General features: G+C 35.5%; 1 pseudogene; it reads right to left on the bottom strand.

Annotated features, from left to right (window-relative positions):
- Positions 1-4,781: 4,781 nt before the first annotated feature.
- LOC132315264 (small nucleolar RNA R71) lies at positions 4,782-4,880 on the bottom strand (annotated as a pseudogene).
- Positions 4,881-23,869: the final 18,989 nt, after the last annotated feature.

Here is a 23,869-nt window from a genome sequence, read left to right as displayed (position 1 = left end):
CGTGGTGCTGGTGGTTTGGATTCGTGTCCAACTGATCTAGGACAGGGATATGAACCAAATCACTTTCTAACTCCAATCCGCAACCACGACGCATAACAATCTTCCTGTGTTGCGGCCGAAGTAATATTTGCCCAACAAGCAGAAGCCCAAAGACAGCTAAGTGGAGGTTTATCATGGGACAATCACAACACCGACTGGGGCAATATATTCTTTTCAAAGATAAGTAAAATCATTGCAGCTAAAAATACAATTAACTTTATTATTTATTACCTATCGATTCTACACTATTTTTTTGAAGGAAAAAAAAAATAGTTAACAGACCTTGATAGGTCTATATAAATTCAGATGGTGTTGAAAAAGTGCGAATAAAGTCTAACACCAAATCACAAAGTCACAGTAAGCCAAAGGGTGAAATTAGGGATTGCCAAAGGAGTAATCCCATACAATTTTGCAGCAAATACTCAAAGGTTTGTAGAAAATTCTTAAAGGTATTCTAATGATTTAATCTTCAACCAAGGTATGATTGCGGAATTCCTCTCTTCAATTAATAATTCTCTCTTGATTTCTATTATTGAATTATAACCTAATTTCCAGTAGAAATCAAGATGAAATAATTAGATATAAATTGATATCTTTATTGAGGATATACACTAAAGAGAGTCTAACGGTGTACATGGGTATTGCACCAATGAAAACGAAGGTTTTTGGGCACTATTTTCACATCCACATCATATGGGTTTTTAAAGTATCCATGAGTCATTCTTGCATATAAACATGATATTGGATGACATTGTCATTTTGAGTTAGAAAGAGACAAAAACAGAAATGAGGAAAATATATAATGCATGTATTTGTCTGTGAATGTTAACCACTATGGCTGATTACGTGAAATGTGTCAATTAATTGCATGAAACTACTGTGGTTTAACCATCTTGCAATAAAAGGATGTATATAGTAAGGTATGAATTCTTTGCAAATCAAGTTGCAATAAATTGCAATTCTAGATTCGCGAGCAAATACGCAAGTGCTTTTGAAGCATTACTTTTTAAATATTTATTTTTAAACTCTAGTTCTTACCACTTTTTTCTTATTGAGGATTGCTATGGTTTGCACAAAATTCTTTCTTTGAGTGCTTTGATCCATCAAAAATAGGCTGCTGCTCGACGATGCAAACTTCAGCAACTTATCGGCCGGGCATGTCAAACATCCCAGGCCTTTTCAGACGCGAATCTCTCTAATCAGATAAGTTTCCCAACTTGGTTTTTACACTTAGAACTAAGCTTTTTGTGATAGAAATCTTTATTAAAAATTAAATACATATTATATATATATATATATATATATATATATATATATATATATTTACGCATGATGAAATCAGATTTTGTTATTCATGTGTACCATCATTATGATTCAGTATGGTGTTACCTATCAAGACCAAACACGGAATAAGATTAGATCTTTGGTTTACTCAGTAGATGCTAATTGCTGGTGTCAAGTTGGATGGTTAATTGAATATTTAATTAATATTAAAATATTTGATTCGCATTCAAATATATGTACCATAACTGTTCTATGACATATTTGATTAACACACTTTTCTTGGAAGATTTTGTAGAATACAAATTGTTGTTGAGTGGGCATTGAATCATGATAGTGTGTGATGAGTACTGAAAAATGTGTATTTAAACCCCTTAAGCTTAGGCATTCTAGTACCTTTATCTATCTTACTTTGCCGTTTTAGATTGATTTCGTATTATTTCCATTCTCAGGCACTTATCCCGAAAATAAACTAACTCGGCCAAATAAAAGCTTAATTGAAGCAATTCTGAGATAAACAAAGAAAGGAGCAAAGTGGAGGAAGAAAGAAGCAAAATGAAATAAAGCAGCAAGTTCGATCGATCCAAGTCCAAGGTTCGATCGATCAAACATTGATCAATCTCAGCACTTCAAGATAGATCCAAGCCTTGACTCAAAAGCACTTAAGTCCAAAAGTTCGATCGATCCAACATCATTCTTCGATCGATCGAACACCTTTGTCCTTATCCAAATGATTAATCTTAGCCATAGTTGTCCACTCACTAACCACCTTTGTCCTTTTCCTAAAAATATCTCCTAAAATATCTCAGATTTGTCTTTTCCCAAAAAGCTCAGCCAGTTGGATTGATCCAGCCTCAGTTTGATCGATCTCAGCCAGTTTGATTGGTCCAAGTCCAAGATTCGATCGATCGAACTTCCTCCAAGTGGAAAAAATTAAAATTTCAGCTCATTAAAAGTTGTCCTTTATGTACACGACCCTAGCTCATTTGGGGAGTGATTTTAACCTACCTATATAAAGATAAGGATTGTTTTTTAGTGAGGAGACACACATAGGAGATAGAGACCAATACTTGAATATTTTTAGATATACCATCTCTAAGGAAGCTTAGAGGAGGAGGAGGAGGTTAGAGACACCATTGGAGATCTTTATCAACAAGAAGCAAACCTCTTCCATGGAGTTAGCCCTTGAGGGTTGGAGCATCCTCACCATGAGTGGCTAGACATCCTCTTGGGGCTAGAGTTAGCCACAAGCATGCTTTCTATATCTTAATCTTGTGTATTATTGAGGGATTAGTGTTGTAATTAATGTTTTAACACTTTGATATATATAGATCTTGTTTAATCAATAATTTGTGTGGTTTACTGCTTCCAATTGATCATTTCATTTTATTCATATGTCTATGTATGCTAGAATAGATGTTCATATTCTTGTCTCTAGATTTTGTGTTGTTGATGCATGTTTATGTGTATTGATGCCATGGATTTAGAAATTATCAAAACATAGTGCTTAAAGGAATGTTATTGTGATTCTCTTGATGGTTCATACTTATTCCTTGATGGATTGTGCCTCTTCCCTAATTTACTTTCATGCTAGTAGTTTAGATGTAGTGTAGTTGTAGTGTAGTGTTAAATGGGAGGACAATCCATGCTTGTTGTTTGATGTTCCAAGCTTTTGAATACAAGTAGCATATGTCTCTAATCTTGTGTTGTATTTGGATTGTGAGCCTAATGAAATGATTAATGACTTGTTTTGATTTATTGTGCCTTTCACATGTTGTTTAGACAATATATGCTTCATTGTTTAGATATATTGTGCATTTCACATGATATTTAAACAATACATACTTAACTAGTCATCCTTGCTTGTTGAATCAACCAAATACACACACACCAATATTGCAACACCCTAATTGCCCTCATTAATCACTTCTCAATAATATAGAAATGCATTGCTTGGTGGTGATCTCTAAACCCCAAGACTTTTATCTCTCTTACTTACTCTCCATTGCATTCAATTACTTAGTTTAATTTAGTTGCTCTCTAATCTAATCGACCAACCAACCAAATGTTTGATCACTCGACCTACTAGCCCTAATTGTGATTCCACGACATTGCTCAATCCCCATAATCCCTTGGGACGATCCCTTCTTACTCATACTACATAGTATAGGTGTTAAGCGGTTTATAAATTTGACTACGATGCCCACTTGACACTAATCTCCAAACTCAAAATGTTGTGCATTGTTTTGTGCACCGCTAGAGTCAAGACACCAAAGTTTTTGGCGCCGTTACCGGGAATTGATTGATTAGATTTGACAACGTCGGATTTGTGGAATTGATTAGGATTAGTACTCTTTTGATCATATCTTTACTTTGTTTTTATTTTTCTTTTAGTTATTTATTGTGTTTGTTCATATTTGACAAGGTGCATTGAGCAAGAGGCAAGCAAAGGAGCTAAGCAAAGAAAGGAAAAATGCTAAAAACTTAAAAAATATTTGCTAAGCTAAGCTTTTAAATTTGGAGTTGAAGTGCTTAAGGACCTTTGTGAGACTTTCTTTACTCAATCTCTTAGTTAAATCGTCGGCCCGCGTGGAGGCTATTTTATTATTTTTTGCATCATCTTTGTTAAAGCATAGGAATATGGGTTAAGTGTTTGTGGAGGGAGTTTCATTGCATTGTTGTGAAGGTGAAGTGTGTGTCATTCTTTGTGTTTGTTGTTTTGCATTATGCATGCATGGACGTCGTTCATTGAGACCAACTCTTGTCCCTCTTGATTTGCATCTTGAATCCATCATTAGAAATCCTAGGGGATGAGGAAGTTCAAATAGAACCAATCTATCAATGGATGACCATAATGATGACCATATTGAGGACCTTGGTCACATAGACCAATAAGGTATCCTTCATCCCAATGTGCACAATGAAAACATGCAAGTACCATTAGGCATGCCAAGGCCATTCATCCAACCACCACAACAACAAGGCCAAGTTCCATATGGAATGCCAAGGCCAATGTATGCTCCACAACCTCCCATCATTAATCAAGGAATTCATAACCAAGGTGTTCATGTTGCACCTCAAGTAGCTAATCCACCTCTTGCTTTGAGAGATCACTATGTGCCTAATGAATACAACGCACCCACATGCATTCAATTGCCACCATTTAGAGCACATCATTATGAAATTAAAGCACAAACTATTCAAATGCTTCCTAACTTTCATGGACTTCCTAGTGAAGAACCTTACAAGCATTTGGATGAGTTTCTTGAAGTATGTTTCACCGTAAAATATACAGACATGCCGGAAGAGGTCTTAAGACTCAAACTTTTTTCATTCACCTTAAAGGACATAGCAAAATATTGGTTTAACAATCTTAGGCCTTTTTCAATCACTTCTTGGGCAAAAATTCAACAAGAGTTTTTAAAGAAGTACTATCCGGTTTCTAAGACCAATGCCATGAGAACCTCAATTCGAGAATTTTCACATGGGGATAGAGAAACATTTCATGAGGCATGGGAACGCTTCAATGAATTGCTTAAGAAGTGTCCACATCATGACATGCCCAAATGACAATTAGTTCAATATTTCTTTGAGAGCTTATCGGACAACTATAAGGGTATGGTTGATGCTTCCATGGGTGACTCTTACATTGATAGGCATGAGGATGACGTGTGGCGTCTTTATGAAAGTATGAGTGAAAATTCTTTGCATCGAACTTTATTATCCAAGAATGGTAGAAATTCACAAGGTAGGAAGAGTGTTGGCTTACATCAAGTCGACCATTCAAATGAAATAGCCGCCGAAGTGAAGTCTTTAGCTCAAAGGTTTGATCAATTATTGATTAACCAAAACTCGGTGAACCAAGTATCTTCCTTTCCTAACCATTCTCATCGTGCGTTAAATGAAACATGTATGACTTATTCTAGTGTACTTCATTCTACTTCTCATTGTCCTCATGGACAAGTGCAAAGCGAACCTAATGAACAAGTCAATGCGGCGTTTGTAAACCAAGGGAACAATCCTTATGGTACTCATTATAATCCAAGTTGGAGGAATTATCCGAATTTTTCTTGGAAAAACTAAGAAGAAGGCTCAAACCCTTCCCAAGGCGGTTTTCAAGGGAAGTACATTACACCTCCACTTCAAAACCAAGGATCCCAAGGTTATAGACCCTATCAATCACAAGGGAATCAATTTGCTAATTCTCATTTTCCCAACCAATCTTATTCCCAAGGAAACACTAGAAGTCCCGTCTTTGAAGAAAAGTTTTAAATGCTTTAGGGACTCTTGAAACTAACACACAATTACTTCATTCTCACTCTCAATCCATTGCTAAGTTAGAAACCCAAGTAGGGCAAATAGCAAGCACTCTTAATGTAAGAGAGAAGGAAAAGATGCCCATTAATGCCCCACTTAAACAACAATGTGTTGTAGAAACCCATTCCTCATCGGAAGGGCATACCATTGAACATGTTAATGCGGTGACTACCTTGCGGAGTGGTAGAGTTGTGGACAATCAAGTTGAAATGTCCAATGAAGAGAATGAACCGGTGCAACCTAAAGCTTCCACCCGTCCCGTTTCACACCCCATTCCTCCTTCATTGCATACATATGATCTTGCAAATGAGAAAGTTTTGAAAAATGTGTTTGAAAAAGAAGTTTTGAAAAATGATGTTGAAAAGATTTTATTGAAAAATGATTTGAAAATTTCTTGTGTTGAAGAGAGTTCAAAAGAAAATTTTAAAAAAAATTTTGAACCAAAGGTTCCATTTCCAGATGCCTTAAAATGATCCATTTCAAAAGACAAGTAAAAGGCAAAAACCAATGAAATCGTGGAAATGTTTAGGCAAGTGAAAGTTAACCTTCCACTATTGGATGCAATCAAGCAAATTCCGGCTTATGCCAAATTCTTGAAAGACTTGTGCACCCAAAGCGGAAAAACAAGAGCCAAACACTAAGAAAAGTGGTTTTAACCGAGCAAGTAAGCTCAATTTTGCAACATAACACTCTTCCAAAGTTTAAGGATCCCGGTTCACCCACTACATCATGCATCATTGGTGATTAGATCATTAATCGGGCACTTCTTGACTTAGGAGCAAGTGTTAACCTTCTTCCATATTCGGTCTATGTTAAATTGGGCCTAGGTGAATTGAAACCAACGTCGGTAGTTTTGCAACTTGCCGACCGATCCATTAAGAAACCTAGGGGTGTCATTGAGGATGTTTTGATCAACATTGATAAATTCTTCTTCCCGGTTGATTTCGTTGTCATTGACACGGAACCGGTTTCCAATCTTAAGAGCCAAATTCCTGTTATCCTTGGCTGCCCTTTCTTGGCAATCGCCAATGCCAACATCAATTGTAGGACGAGGGTGATGAAGATTTCATTTGGCCACATGAAGGTAAAGTTGAATATCTTTAATCCCATACACAATTCACTTGACAAGTATGAAGGAGAAGTCAATATTGCAGAAAAATGTCATGATCTTCAATGCCAAAGAAATGAGCTTTTGTGTAAAACCAAAACTTCCAAAGGATCATCTTCAACCTCGCATTCTCAAAGTGTTGTTTCAAATTCTTGCTTTGAAAGGGCATAGAAGCCCAAAGGTTTTAATTGCATAAACAAAGGATCAAAAGCTTCTTTTGAGCTTGATCTAACAAGTTCTTCAAAAGACCATTTGTTGGTTGGAGTTCAAAGCATCTATCACCCCAACAAGGAGGGGATGCATTACAAGATCTTTGACCCAGGCTAAAAGAGCCCAATGTCTTGCTAGAGACGTTAAAAACTAGCAAAAAGACATTCATAGGGTGTCAAAACCCTATTCCTCCCCCATTTCTATCTTTCATTTTGTTTCTTACGAAGTCTAGATACTTGTTTTAGGTTCACATGCATTGAAAGGAACTTTGATGAGGATTGCATAAGCTTTTATGTCATAATTGAGCATTTGGCAAAATTCGATTGATCTTACATTGGAGTTCGATCGATCGAACTGTGGATTGCACTCAACACTTAGAAAAATTTTCGACCTGCATCCAAAATCAGCTCTCGATCCTATCGTTCGAACTCTTTCTTAGATCGATTAGATATCTTCGATCGATCCAACTTCCAAGTTCGATCGATCTCAGGACTCAACACTTAGAAAAATTTTGAGCCTCCATAAACCTGCATATTTCAACTCTCTGTCCCATCGTTCGAATTCAATTCAAGATCGATCTGAAAATCTTCGATCGATCCAACATTAAGGTTGGATCGATCTCAAGTTCCAGCACTTAGCCAATTTTTGAACCAAGAACCTGTATATTCTTACCTCTGTTTGATCGATCGAAGGCTTGTTTCGATCGATCACATTTCTTTCATTTCACAATTTTGACTTTAATTTGACTTTTCAACTTTTCAAAATTTCAAAAATATTTTCATTTTTATTTTATTCTATTTTCACTCTCATTTTATTTTATTTTAATTTTCAACAAGTTTTCAAAAATTCAAAAATTCAAAAATATTTTAATTTATTTAGTTTTTAATTAATTAAATTTAAAAAAAAAATTCAAATCAAATCAAAAATATTTTGTTTTACTTTATTTTCCAATTTTTAATTTTATTTTTGCAAATTTTAAAAAACCAAAAATCCAAAAATACTTTGAAAGGAGTTCATCAAAGTTCGATTGATCACAACTCATCTTCGATCGATCGAACTAGTAGGGAAATGTTTTTAAAAACAGATCCAAGGGTCTTGAGATCGATCATTTGGATCGATCTCACTCACCAAACCCTAGTCTCTCGTCCCTCTTCACTGTGAATCATCTCTCTAAGCTCCGGCAACTCCTCCGGCGAGATCCAAGCATCTCGAATCTCAATTCATCTCCATCCTCTTCATCTCATATCATCTCAGTTCATTCTCCATTCTCTCGCTCTCTTGAGGTAAGATCCGAGACATGCTTCCCTAGATTTGAACTCTCATGCATCAATACTTGTTTCAAATGTCGTAATCATGTTGCTCTCATATTAAATCTTCCATTCTCAAAGCTTTAGCATCCATGTCTATATATATATGTGTGTGTGTGTATGTGTGTATAGATTTTGAAGATTTTGTTAGATTTGGGTGTTTGGGCCACGTTTGAGTGTATTTAGGCTTGATTTGTGTTGTTGGAGGGCCCGCGGACTCATTCGTGTGGGCCCTATGCTTCAAAAGTCATAGATCTGTGACTGTTAGGTTTCATCGTCGCACTGTTCGATCGATCGAACAAATTTATAATCGATCGAAGATTTGCGATCGATCCAACTAATTTTCGATCGATCCAAATTTTGTGATCGATCTCATTTCTTTTTCTAATCGATTGAATTTCACAGATCTCATATACACACTTCATTCATCTTATCTTATGTTCATACTACCTTATATATGCCCAATGCCTGTGATATTCCACATTAGATGCATTTCATACTTACATTGTTTAGCATATTTCATATTCTGCTACTTGCATAGAATCATGCGATATTTTGTTTTGTCTATCTTATTTGACATACATGTTTCTATATTTTGCTTTATATTCTATATATGATGGCACTAACTCTTGAATTTCTATTTGCAGACTATGGCTCGCATCAAGACTGTAGCGCGTAGACACCATTACGGCACCAGACGTAGACTAGACGACGAGGCCGGTCCATCTCATACCCGGGATGCTAGTCCCGAGGATACTCAGAGGAGAGTCCGACAACGGACTGGGGAGACTGCACAGCCCTCTCATTCAGAGGAGCCCTTACACCCTACTCCGCCCCAGTCTCCAGCTCGTCCCGCATTCACTCCATCACCATCTCCACCGCACATTGAGTAGCCAGCTCAGCCTGCTCCACCTGCTCAGCCAGCTCATCAGGCGCGTGATAGGCTCGCGTACCGATATGCACACATGACTATCGAGCACGAGTTAGCATTCGACACCGCATTCTTCTCCAGATCGGTGCTGACTCGATCTGCCTATTAGGACATCATTCAGCTGGGCCTCTCAGCTATTTTTGCCCCAGTCACAGAGCCGATCTACCCGCGACTAGTACGGTTGTTCTACCAGAACCTTCGACCGTCGCCGCGCACTACAGCCGAACTCATCACCTCTATTGATGGCCATGAGATCACCATTATAGTGGATACTCTGGCCCGTTCGACTCGCTGTCCACATCGGAACCTGCCAGAGCTTCAGGAGACATATCCCAGGCTCTACAAGCCTTCTTACGCTGATATGGCGATTTTTCTCACAGGTCACCATGTCGGTGGCGAGACCTTCGCCACCCGGACATTCTTGCCGGATGACCTGTGGTTTACAGATTCGGTGCTCTACCGAAATATATACATGGCGGGACACAAGATTCAGAGGCGGGGCGACTATCTAGCAGCCCTGTACGCCTTCTATACCGGCCATTGGGTGTCTATTCCTGCGCTTATCTGGAGCGTGATGAGGAAGCTCTACGATGAGTACGTCAGCAAGGAGGCGCCCGGAAGGGCCAAGTCTCTTCCATTCAGCCACCTCATCACCCAGATTCTCATTGACCAGCGCTATCCCATCCACCCGCAGGAGGATCCCGAGAGAAGTTCCCGTCACTTCAGCAAGAAGGACTGGGACAAGAGCTACAGAGCTATTATCACTCGCCTGTAGGTCCATGCCGTACTGGCGGCTGCAGAGCTGGAATTAGAGGCGGAGGCGGCAGCACAGGCAGCCTCGGCACCAGCAGAGCCAGCAGCAGCAGCTCCCGCAGCGGACGATGCACCAGTCGATCCAGCTGCCGAGTATGATGACATTGACTTGGAGCACTCAGCGGATGACGCAGCTCAGCATTCTCCAGCCGGGTCACCTATCCACGAGTAGTTTCAAACCTAGGAGCTGTCTTCTGACTCATCCATACCAGACTTGACCCCCGGCTTCAGAGTGCGTCTGCAGACGCTCGAGGACGCTATTGTTGCCATTAAAGCTGACCTCACAGCCCACAGAGCGGAGTTCACTACCTTCCGCACGGATGCCACAGTTATGTTAAGAGATCTATCCCGAGACATCTGTGGCGCCAGACCTGCCCGCCCTACCTCATCCTATTAAGCCCCAGTCCATTCTGTTTCATGATCTCTCTCATTATACATTTTTTTGCCACTCTACTTTATTATTTTTACAGCCGGTCTGTCGACTCTCATATTTTTGTACCTGTACTTTACTTTTCCTATATATATATCTATTTCTGCTATAGATGTCTTATTCTTGCATTCTCATACATGTATGTTTGACTCCATCAGGTACATCACGGTGACTTCAGTGAGAGAGTGCTACCCAATTTTTAGGACCACCCTTATACCTCTCTCATTTCGTTATCTGTTTATCCCATTTACACTTGCATGTCCACTGTGCACTTATTATCCCATTTTGTTATCTGATAAGTTTATCCAAGTACCAATTTTTAGAACCACAATTCATCCCAAGTTTGGGGTGGGGAATGCCACCCACTTCGGATACTTCAGTCCCGATCATTCTTGCTTAGTTGCACTGGTTTACTCTTTCCTTTGTTCTCTTGCACATTGAGGACATTGTGCCATTTAAGTTTGGGGGGAATGGTACTCTACAGTTCTACAGTGATAGTTTTAAATTCAAATTTTTAGCATGATTCATGTATTTGAGGGATATTTCTATGATTGGTCCATACCTGTAATACCCCTAATTTTAAAAGGATAGTCTCGGTATTTATTTATTTATTTTTATTGTATTTTTTTAATTGTTTAATTGATTATTTGACTAATTGTTTATGTGTTTAATTGAATTAAGTGTTACTTGATTAATTGGCTACTTATTTATGTGTTATTTGTATTTTGTCTAGGTATTATTTGTATTATTTGTTTAATTAGATTGTGTGCTTAAATGATGTATTTGATTAATTGTAATTAATTGTAAATTAAATGATTAAATGTTTTATTTTATTTTATTTTATGGTTATGGTTAGTGGTAATGGGCTAATTAATTGGGTCCCATGGACAACTTGGATAGGAGGCTGAATGGGTATGGATAATTACCCAATGATAGTTCTATATGTATATATATAGATATATATGTATATACATATATATAAAAAGGAAAGTAATTTATTAATATTATAATAACTTTAGTATTAATAAATAATCTAATGTATATATTTTATATATTTATATAATAAGGATACGTAACATGTTTTAAGTTACCTTTTTAATATTATGGTAACTTTAGTATAAATAAATAATCTGATGAATATATTTTATTTATTTAATGAGGATATAGATAGATTATATACGTAACATGTTTTAAGTTACCTTTTAATATTATGGTAACTTTAGTATTAATAAATAATCTAATGTATATATTTTATTTAATTAATAAGGATATACATACATTATATACGTAACATATTTTAAGTTACCTTTTTAATATTTTTATTTTTATTTTTCTTTATTAAGTTGACTTGGATTGGGAAAATGAATAGGGTTATTATTTAGCCTATAAATACACAACTATAGGTTGAAAAAGGAGTGAAAATATATCACGTAATATATTATAGGGAGAGAGTTAGAGAGAGAAGGAGAAAGAGGAAGGAAGGAGGAGAAAACCCTTTAGAGAGAAGATCAAGGAAGAAGAAGTTCAACTTTCAATCCGAAAGTTTAAGGCAAGTTCTTCTTCTATCTCTTTCCCTTTGATTCGTGTTTCTGTACATGCCTAGGAAATTTCAGGATTTATTAAACACATAAAATTAAATAATTATGCATGTTTAATTGGGTTAGAACATAGGTTTTATGAAATTGGTTCATATCTGTTATTGTGTTATGAATTGATAAAATGCATGATTTTGATTTGATTTCTTATGTGAATTTTTACATGTTTAAATTACGTATTTTTCATATCTGTGGAATGATGGAACGTAGAAACATGCCTAGGATTCCTAAGCATTAAATAGGGACTAGGTTTGGGTTTTAATAAATTTAAATAGACTCAATCATAATGATGCTTACTATTTGAATGTTTTAAACAAACGAATGGATTTAATCTTTTAAAATATTTTAGCAATTGAGATTAAATGTGTAGGATGAATTGGATATAGAGAATCCTTATTTAACGGTATAATAAAATATCATCATGTATAAAATTCAGTTTGTGTAGGACATATGATATAGGAAGTTTAAAGAAATAATAAGTCATTCCTATTATGTGATAATTTGATATCATATTTATCATAGTTATTTATAGAATGTTTGATGTATTTCCTTAATTGTTACATCAATTGTTGGATTGTGTGGTTTAATGCACCGGTATGGGACGGTGGCATTCTAGGGATGGATTAACTTATCAGTTAAGTCCTACCTATTTTATATAAGGGAATGGATTAACTAAAATGTTAAGTCCTACTTATATTTAAGTCTGGTCAGCTGAACAAGTTGAATGACTTATGGAGGATTAATTTATTATATAAGGGAATGGATTAACTAAAATGTTAAGTCCTACTTATATTCAAGTCAGGTCAGCTGAACAAGTTGAATGACTTATGGAGAATTAATTTATACTGGATAGGATGGTTACTAGATTATATATATATAAGTATGGTGCCATGATATGAGCTTGAGTCTCAGGATCAATGGTTAGGGCGCGTATATCGCCAGGGATGTGTAGCTAGATATAGTATAGTTGTGTACCCTGGTAGGTTTAGGTACTCATGCCCACTATATGTGCGTTTTGCATGTTGCCTACTATTCAGGTTGAGACAACCCTATAGTCCAGTGAGGTTCCTTTAGTGTGTGTATATATATATACGGACTACTAGTTACTGTTGGACTGACTAGGATGTATACGTGTATCGGATCTCTGCTTGGACTGTAGTAGAGTAGAACTTGTTTGTGGGTCTGACCCACCATTATTTTTCAGGTGTTCGTCACGAGTAGAGGTTGTTCGTGCTGAGCGGGGATCAGCCTACTTCATTCTTCCGATGCTACATAAGAGTTCCTTTATGATTCAGTTTCCTGTTTTAGATTACTGTCATTTATTTAGTTTGAATTTTCTAGGGGTCCACACAGTATGGATTCCCGAATTGTATTTTGGAGGATCAGTTGTATCAGAAGAGTTTATTAATTAATGAAAATATATTATGAGGTTTATTATTAGATTATCATTTTAGTTTCTTGTCAGCATTTTATTTATTCTTCTTTATTCTTTTGTACTCTGTGTTCGTTTATTATCAATTTGTTTTGATATCCTCGGGTATTCTGGCGTGGGCCTGGCCAACCCGCATTCGGAAATTCGGGGGTATCACAGTTGGTATCAGAGCACTCCAGGTTCAAGTGTCCTTAGGAGTGTCTTTCGTTATGTGACTTCCGCGTTGCGTCTCTTAAAACTTAGAGCCCGTATTAGGATTCGTTGTACTTTATTTACGGTTTGTTAGGAGGAGCTGATGTCAATTATATTCTGTAGTCATAGAATGGTTGGCACTAGAAAAAGGATGGGTTCAAGGCGAAAGCAATAGAGACCTAAAGGAGTAGAGGAGTATGTTATCGATTTCGTTGCCAGAAAGCAGAGTTAAGGATTGACGGTTTAGGTTCGTTTGGCGTTACTTTAAAAGTATAAGCCAAGGAAGGATTTAGGTGTACGTGATAGGTCACCGCATATCAGGACCAACACGACTTCAGTTGATCTCAAAAAGGAGACAAGCAAGGAGTAGGAGCCGAAGAGGATCCTAATGGAAGAGATTTATGTGTATCCAATAGAAAGGGTACTAAATCTTAAAGAGGTATGATTGCGTGAGGTGATCTGAATTGCTAGTAGTATAGCGAATGTTATTAGTAGAATTGGGGTTGATCAATCTACAAATAATTAAATCTTTCTTATCATCTCTAAAAGAGGTATATAAGAAGTATTGTTCAGAAGTTTGGGGATCGGATGTGTTCTTATCAGAACGAAATACATAATTTTTAAATCACATACAAAAAAGCATTGGTATTATGTTGTGACGTTCTAATTCGATTTATAAAGTCAAGTAAAACAGTTTACATTCCGCATATAAGGAGGATGAGGGTTAAGCCCTTGGTATTTGCTTAGGAAAACATTTGTGCTTTTAAGCGATATTTTAAAGGATATGTTTCGAGGTTGAATGATTATTTACGAAACTATAAAAGGAAATTTTGAAACAATCTAGTAAGGTTGATTTCAAAGGAGACTTTCTTTTCTAGAAAGAACGATGTCCTAAGTAGGAGTATATCTTGTTTTATTGAGTTTATCATACGTGTTTTATTATTATTATTTTTTTTAATACTCGGGATTTGGTATGTGGTTTAGTTGGGGACACAAGTGCGTGATCAGCTAACTATTATTTTAATAACATGGAGTCATAGCGCTATTTATGCTAAATTTGTGAGCATACGGTCATAGGATTTAGTAGATACACATAAATCTAACCAATCTATTGGACCTGGACATGTATCATTATGGTGTGTTTTAGGATGGGATAATTAAACCATCATTATGAGTCAAACAATCTAGAACGATTAATTTGATATACTTTACGTTAGGTATGGATTCGTATCATAGTACAACGCCATGATATTGGTGATTGTTAATGTTTCGGTATGCGTGAGGTAGTGGTAAATAAAGATCACTAAAACGCCATGATGATATATCAGAGGTGCTGGATTTGCTAAACATCTTCTTAAAAATTTCAGAAGTTGTTACCAAGTCAGAAGGAGGATTTAGTACTGGATTAAATACTTATTGGAATGACACCGATTGAGGATAGTAGACTGAATAAATATTCATCAGTAAATTCTTAATCAAGAATTTTATTCGTGAGGGCGTGTCATTAGGAGGAGTTGCCGGTGTTGCACATGGAGGAGGAAACTAAGTCTCTTCATTTCCATAAATAATATGGAATTATTTTTTTAGTCACAATTTGCAACAATTAGCTGTTGCAAGGAAATTGATGACTTATGTAGAGGATGGGAATATTTCATATTCTTTTGAAGTTAGACAAAGAAGTCGGATTGTCATTAACTTGTCTTAAAGAAGCAGGGTGTGTCAAAGACAAGATGGTGAGACCAAACACTTATATAAAGATGAGGTGCATGGTATGTATGGAGAGGTCGTAGTTTGTTGACTTTTGTTGAGTTAAAGTCATAGTTAACTATTGATAAATTGAATTACCGATTGATTTTTAATATCGGCAAGTTTATCACGGATCAGTGGTGGATAGATTTAGTTACAGAATTTGCTTTTGAAGATACTCCAATTTAAACAATGGGTACAGACGAAAGCTGGTGGTACCGGACTAACGATACTTTCTGTAGACAAATTTGATGGAGGATGCGAGGATTGAGTTTCACAACTCTTAGTTCTTTATTCACCCTAGTAGAAATATGATGCTTCACAGTATGAAACAGATGTTTGGAGGACAGGCAGAAAGAGGAATATAGTGTTTTTTCTCTAAGTCTAATATTTATTAGATAGTAGAGATGGACCATCAGAGATCACTGGATTTTTTGCAGCTATTTTATATACTGAAGTGGAAATGACAGAGCATTTTCACGGATTTAGTTGAGGGATTGTTGATTTGATGCAAGGGTCAGGATTCTAGATGGGATATTGGTTGACTGATAAAATTAAATCAGTTTCATTTTGTCTATTTTGATCGAGCTGGTAAGATATCAGTTCATACGAATATAACGGATCACAAGACGGCTTAGATGGATGCAAAGTGTGAATAATAACACTTGTTATTACCAAGGTAGTTCAAAAGGTCAACTTTGAATATTGGAGGTGACCTTGGAGACGGTATTACCTTACTCAGATGGAGTTTAAGGTACTCGAGGAGGATTTCATAGTTTCTGTAAATAATGATATGACGGTCGGGTGACTGAGATGGAAATTTATAATTTTCTTGGTACACCCAAATGGTTAGAAGGTACATCATGACATCAAATGTCGATTTTGGTGAACAGATACAGATAAGGATGCATATACAATTGCCCTAAGTGTAAAACCTGCTATAAAGGTGGAAAGTTGATCATCGGATATCGTAGGAATCTTTAGCCACTTCCTATAACAAATATGGAAGTTGAATTAAATAGAAGTAACGGTCGATGGGAAGGATCGACATTAATTTGGAATTTCAATTTTCCATATGGAATCTGAATGGTGGATTGAGAAAGATCGCTTGAGGACATAAATTTGAGTGATACTTATTTTAGAACTTCATAGTAGTTATATAGTTCAGTGATAGTGGTGTTATAGCATGTGGATGTCCATATTAGTGGATGCAAAGTGCTATTTCAAAGAAGCTTTATGAAGATTTTGGAGCAGCAGCTCTACTTCATATATATAGACGGAGGAATTAATCGAGAGATTAAATTAGACCATAAAGGATATGTTTGAGGCGTATATCCTAGATTTTCATGGACTGTTGGAAGTGTTTACTTCACTTGTCAGAATTTTGTCTGTGATATTGTTAGCACAAGGAGGTTAGTGTGATAACTTTGGAGGTTTTGTATCTTTCACAATGCATACCTCTCATTTGTTGGTTGGAAATGGAAGTAAGGGTTGTACAATCAGACCTCGACTTCATTTAAAAATATGTCGAAAATAGATACTTCCCTTTATATTGAACTGCGCGCGGTTGAGAGGCAACAGTAGGATGTTGTAAATAGTTGAACTCGTATACTAGAGTTTTTCTATCAGGGAGTAGTTTGCTCGTTCTGTTTTCTATGTAGGAAGAAAGGCGATTTTTGGAGAAAGGTCAATTTTACTTATTACATTGACTTTTAGAAGATTGTGTTTCGCAATTGAGGCAGTCACCTCTGAATTAGCGTTACCAAATTATTAGCGCTGGGTGCATAGGAGTTTGTGCGTATATTCTATGGCACTTGGAGGTATGTAGATCATTCCCTTGTCGACATGGGAGGATTACGTTGTTATTTGATATAACCTACGCATCGTATGATTATTGTGTTTCTTAAAATATAGGAACCCTGTCTACCACTTGGTATATTGGAGTTAAGTGGAGCCCTTATAGTGAGGTTGCGTCTACTTGGGAATAGGATGATGTTTTTCGCTCACAGTTTCCAAGCATAATGGAAGAATAATGGAAGGAAGTAAGGGCGAATTCCGAGGACAGAATTCCTTTTGTTAGGGGGGAAGAATGTAATACCCCTGATTTTAAAAGGATAGTCTCGGTATTTATTTATTTATTTTTATTGTATTTTTTTAATTATTTAATTGATTATTTGACTAATTATTTATGTGTTTAATTGAATTAAGTGTTACTTGATTAATTGGCTACTTATTTATGTGTTATTTGTATTTTGTCTAGGTGTTATTTGTATTATTTGTTTAATTAGATTGTGTGCTTAAATGATGTATTTGATTAATTGTAATTAATTGTAAATTAAATGATAAAATGTTTTATTTTATTTTATTTTATGGTTATGGTTAGTGGTAATGGGCTAACTAATTGGGTCCCATGGATAACTTGGATAGGAGGTTGAATGGGTATGGATAATTACCCAATGATAGTTCTATATGTATATATATAGATATATATGTATATACATATATATAAAAAGGAAAGTAATTTATTAATATTATAGTAACTTTAGTATTAATAAATAATCTGATGTATATATTTTATATATTTATATAATAAGGATACGTAACATGTTTTAAGTTACCTTTTTAATATTATGGTAACTTTTGTATAAATAAATAATCTGATGAATATATTTTATTTATTTAATGAGGATATAGATAGATTATATACGTAACATGTTTTAAGTTACCTTTTAATATTATGGTAACTTTAGTATTAATAAATAATCTAATGTATATATTTTATTTAATTAATAAGGATATACATATATTATATACGTAACATATTTTAAGTTACCTTTTTAATATTTTTATTTTTATTTTTCTTTATTAAGTTGACTTGGATTGGGAAAAGGAATACGGTTATTATTTAGCCTATAAATACACAACTATAGGTTGAAAAATGAGTGAAAATATATCACGTAATATATTCTAGGGAGAGAGAGTTAGAGAGAGAAGGAGAAAGAGGAAGGAAGGAGGAGAAAACCCTTTAGAGAGAAGATCAAGGAAGAAGAAGTTCAACTTTCAATCCGAAAGTTTAAGGCAAGTTCTTCTTCTATCTCTTTCTCTTTGATTCGTGTTTCTGTACATGCCTAGGAAATTTCAGGATTTATTAAACACATAAAATTAAATAATTATGCATGTTTAATTGGGTTAGAACATAAGTTTTATGAAATTGGTTCATATCTGTTATTGTGTTATGAATTGATAAAATGCATGATTTTGATTTGATTTCTTATGTGAATTTTTACATGTTTAAATTACGTATTTTTCATATCTGTGGAATGATGGAGCGTAGAAACATGCCTAGGATTCCTAAGCATTAAATAGGGACTAGGTTTGGGTTTTAATAAATTTAAATAGACTCAATCATAATGATGCTTGCTATTTGAATGTTTTAAACAAACGAATGGATTTAATCTTTTAAAATATTTTAGCAATTGAGATTAAATGTGTAGGATGAATTGGATATAGAGAATCCTTATTTAACGGTATAATAAAATATCATCATGTATAAAATTCAGTTTGTGTAGGACATATGATATAGGAAGTTTAAAGAAATAATAAGTCATTCATATTATGTGATAATTTAATATCATATTTATCATAGTTATTTATAGAATGTTTGATGTATTTCCTTAATTGTTACATCAATTGTTGGATTGTGTGGTTTAATGCACCGGTATGGGACGGTGGCATTCTAGGGATGGATTAACTTATCAGTTAAGTCCTACCTATTTTATATAAGGGAATGGATTAACTAAAATGTTAAGTCCTACTTATATTTAAGTCAGGTCAGCTGAACAAGTTGAATGACTTATGGAGGATTAATTTATTATATAAGGGAATGGATTAACTAAAATGTTAAGTCCTACTTATATTCAAGTCAGGTCAGCTGAACAAGTTGAATGACTTATGGAGAATTAATTTATACTGGATAGGATGGTTACTAGATTATATATATATAAGTATGGTGCCATGATATGAGCTTGAGTCTCAGGATCAATGGTTAGGGCGCGTATATCGCCAGGGATGTGTAGCTAGATATAGTATAGTTGTGTACCCTGGTAGGTCTAGGTACTCATGCCCACTATATGTGCGTTTTGCATGTTACCTATTATTCAGGTTGAGACAACCCTATAGTCCAGTGAGGTTCCTTTAGTGTGTGTATATATATATATACGGACTACTAGTTACTGTTGGACTGACTAGGATGTATACGTGTATCGGATCTCTGCTTGGACTGTAGTAGAATAAAACTTGTTTGTGGGCCTGACCCACCATTATTTTTCAGGTGTTCGTCACGAGTAGAGGTTGTTCGTGCTGAGCGGGGATCAGCCTACTTCATTCTTCTGATGCTACATAAGAGTTCCTTTATGATTCAATTTCCTGTTTTAGATTACTGTCATTTGTTTAGTTTGGATTTTCTAGGGGTCCACACAGTATGGATTCTCGAGTTGTATTTTAGAGGATCAGTTGTATCAAAAGAGTTTATTAATTAATGGAAATATATTATGAATTTTATTATTAGATTATCATTTTAGTTTCTTGTCAGCATTTTATTTATTCTTCTTTATTCTTTTGTACTCTGTGTTCGTTTATTATCAATTTGTTTTGATATCCTCGGGTATTCGGGCGTGGGCCTGGCCAACCCGCATTCGGAAATTCGGGGGTATCACAATACCTAGCTATGATTTTAATCTTTTGAGGATTATATTGCTTAAAATTTAAAAATTGCTTGACTTGAGAGTCCAATACTCCTTGTATGCCTTATGAATGCCGTTTAGAAGTAAATTTTTCGAAGGATCGACATCTTGCTTACACTTGTGGTCCACATCATCCTGATTTTGTGATTATTTTGATATTCATTCTAGGATTCTACACTAGCACAGGCGCACACTAGCATTCATTTGTGGGGTATATGCTTTATTGATTATTGAATTGGTTATATCGCAATTAGGCTAGTGGTGCATTGAAAGTTTTCATTCTTGATAAAGGTGGATAATAAACCCTTTTCACTAAGTAGTAGGGATTCTTGCCTCATCAAGCACTGAACTTCTCGTGCCGAAAGGTGGAGGGCCCAAACTCTAGGTTAATAATTGAACTTGTTTATTGAAAATAATAATAATAATAATAATAATAATAATAATAATAAAAAGTGAGGACTTCTCCCAAAAAGGTGAGAAGTGGGAAATGATTAGATGGTTGTTGTCTTGATTTGTAACCTAGTTGATTTGAGCTTGTAAGTCCGTAAGGGTGTCTTAACACCTAGTGACCTAAAGCCGTCTGGTTTGGGGGTCATTGACCTAACGCTCGATCTCATGAATCACTAGAAAGCTTAAGAGATCAACACATTGCACCATACTTCCATCTTTGATCCTCTAAAAAATATATATATATATCGAGTGAAAAGAATAAGGGCACCTAGATGAATAAAGCTTTAATAAAAGGTCTACTTTTTGTCTTGATGATTGGTACTAGATTTGTATGCTAGTTTGAGGGTAAGGATGTGATTAATTCTTTAGTTGGCTAAGATAGCAACACATTGATGCCGGTCCACTCAAAAGAATTTTAGAGTTGTTTTGATTTGCATGATCATTTTCTTGATGTGTGGATGACCATACTTGCTTGCTTGATGTTGAAATTTTGAGAGATTGCTTAGAGATGTTTGAAACATTGCATACTTGAGGCAGTTTTCTTCCAATGCTTGTTTGTAATATTAGTGCCTCTTTTGAAAGAATGAGCTTAATGTTTGTAAGCATCATTTCTGAAACCCTCACGAGACTTCACTCGTCCACTAAGGGTAACCTAGGGATTTAAAAGGCTTGTTGCATATGCTAAATGCAATCGTGTTCCCTACGAAAGTGGCGTTATCCATTTATTATTTTCTAGTTTATAGTTGTATAGTTGTTCATTTTATTCCTTTACTTTCTAGTTCATTGCTAGGGACTAGCAATATTTAAGTTTGGGGGTGTGATGAGCACTGAAAAGTGCGTATTTAAACCCCTTAAACTTAGGCATTCTAGTACCTTTATCTATCTTACTTTGCTGTTTTAGATTGATTTCGTATTATTTCCATTTTCAGGCACTTATCCCGAAAATAAGCTAACTCAGCTAAATAAGAGCTTAATTGAAACAATTCTGAGATTAAACAAAGAAATGAGCAAAGTGGATGAAGAAAGAAGCAAAATGAAGTAAAGCAGCAAGTTCGATCGATCCAAGTCCAAGGTTCGATTGATCGAACATTGATCGATCTCAACACTTCAAGATAGATCCAAGCCTTGACCCAAAAGCACTTAAGTCCAAAAGTTCGATCGATCCAATATCATTCTTCGATCGATCGAACACCTTTGTCCTTATCCAAATGATTGATCTTATCCATAGCTGTTCACCCACTAACCACCTTTATCCTTTTCCCAAAAATATCTCCCAAAATATCTCGGATTTGTCTTTTCCCAAAAAGCTCAGCCAGTTGGATCGATCCAGCCTCAGTTTGATGGATCTCAGCCAGTTCGATCGATCCAAGTCCAAGGTTCGATCGATCGAACTTCCTCCAAGTGCAAAAAGTTAAAATTCCAGCTCATTGAAAGTTGTCCTTTATCCAATCATTGGAGAATATTGTGTGCACGACCCTAGCTCATTTGGGGAGTGATTTTAACCAACCTATATAAGGATAAGGATTGCTTTTTAGTGAGAAGACACACATAGGAGATAGAGACTAATACTTGAATATTTTTAGATATACCATCTCTAAGGAAACTTGGAGGAGGAGGCTAGAGACACCATTGGAGATTTTCATCAGCAAGGAGTAAACCTCTTCCATGGAGTTAGCCCTTGAGGGTTGGAGCATCCTCACCATGAGTGGCTAGACATCCTTTTGGGGCTAGAGTTAGCCCCAAGCATGCTTTCTATATCTTAATCTTGTGTATTATTGAGGGATTAGTGTTGTAATTAATGTTTTGACACTTTGATATATATAGATCTTGTTTAATCAATGATTTGTGTGGTTTAATGCTTCCAATTGATCATTTCATTCTATTCATATGTCTATGTATGCTAGAATAGATGTTCATGTTCTTGTCTCTAGATTTTGTGTTGTTGATGCATGTCTATGTGTATTGATGCCATAGATTTAGAGATTGTCAAAACATAGTGCTTAAAGGAATACTATTGTGATTCTCTTGATGGTTCATACTTATTCCTTGATGGATTGTGCCTCTTCCCTAGTTTACTTTCATGCTAGTAGTTTAGATGTAGTGTAGTTGTAGTGTAGTGTTAAATGGGAGGACAATCCATACTTATTGTTTGATGTTCCAAGCTTTTGAATACAAGTAGCATATGTCTCTAATCTTGTGTTGTATTTGGATTGTGAGCCTAATGAAAGGATTAATGACTTGTTTTGATTTATTGTGCCTTTCACATGTTGTTTAGACAATATATGCTTCATTGCTTAGATATATTGTGCCTTTCACATGATGTTTAGACAATACATGCTTAATTAGTCATCCTTACTTGTTGAATCAACCAAATACACACACACACCAATATTGCAACACCCTAATTGCCCTCATTAATCACTTATCAATAATATAGAAATGCATTGTTTGGTGGTGATCTCTAAACCCCAAGACTTTTATCTCTCTTACTTACTCTCCATTGCATTCAATTACTTAGTTTAATTTAGTTGCTCTCTAATATAATCAACCAACCAACCAAATGTTTAATCACTCGACCTACTAGCCCTAATTGTGATTCCACGACATTGCTCAATCCCATAATCCCTTGGGACGATCCCTTCTCACTCATACTACATAATATAGGTGTTAAGCGGTTTATAAATTTGACTATGATGCCCACTTGACACTAATCTCCAAACTCAAAGTGTTGTGCATTGTTTTGTGCACCGCTAGAGTCAAGACACCAATGCCCCTGATAAACTTACAATCTACTTTTATTAAAATATTTATTGTTCATAAAAAACTTTAATTGAAGATTTCAAAGGCCAATATTATTTTCCAATTTTATATATATATATATATATATATATATATATATATATATATAGATAGATAATAGGCGGTAATACCTCAGTACCATGGTGTGCTGAAAACTTTGAGCTGAGTTGCGATGTGTAAGCTACATGTCCGTGAGTTTTATTGCAAGCAGAGTTCGAGAAACGGTAGTCTCTATTCTGATCCGTTTGATCATCATCAACTAGAGGAGCTTCATACTGATGGACTATATGTCTTTGTGTTTGTTTTTGCAACTAATCGTTGTGTTTCAATTCCCTCTGTGAAAAGCACAATGAGTTGTTGATTTCCATTCATTATTGTATCTTGAATTGAGTCAGTTAATCATACAACTCAAATATTTCCAAATTAAAAAAGTTCCCTCCAAGTAATCTTTTCCTTTTATTCTATTTATATATTTTT

The sequence above is a fragment of the Cornus florida genome, unplaced genomic scaffold (genome assembly GCF_030987335.1).
Source record: "Cornus florida cultivar Cherokee Brave unplaced genomic scaffold, ASM3098733v1 CherokeeBrave_3.0.0_Hap2_Chr06, whole genome shotgun sequence".
In the NCBI taxonomy this organism is placed as follows: Eukaryota; Viridiplantae; Streptophyta; class Magnoliopsida; order Cornales; family Cornaceae; genus Cornus; species Cornus florida.
This window is presented reverse-complemented; position numbering and strand designations above follow the sequence as displayed.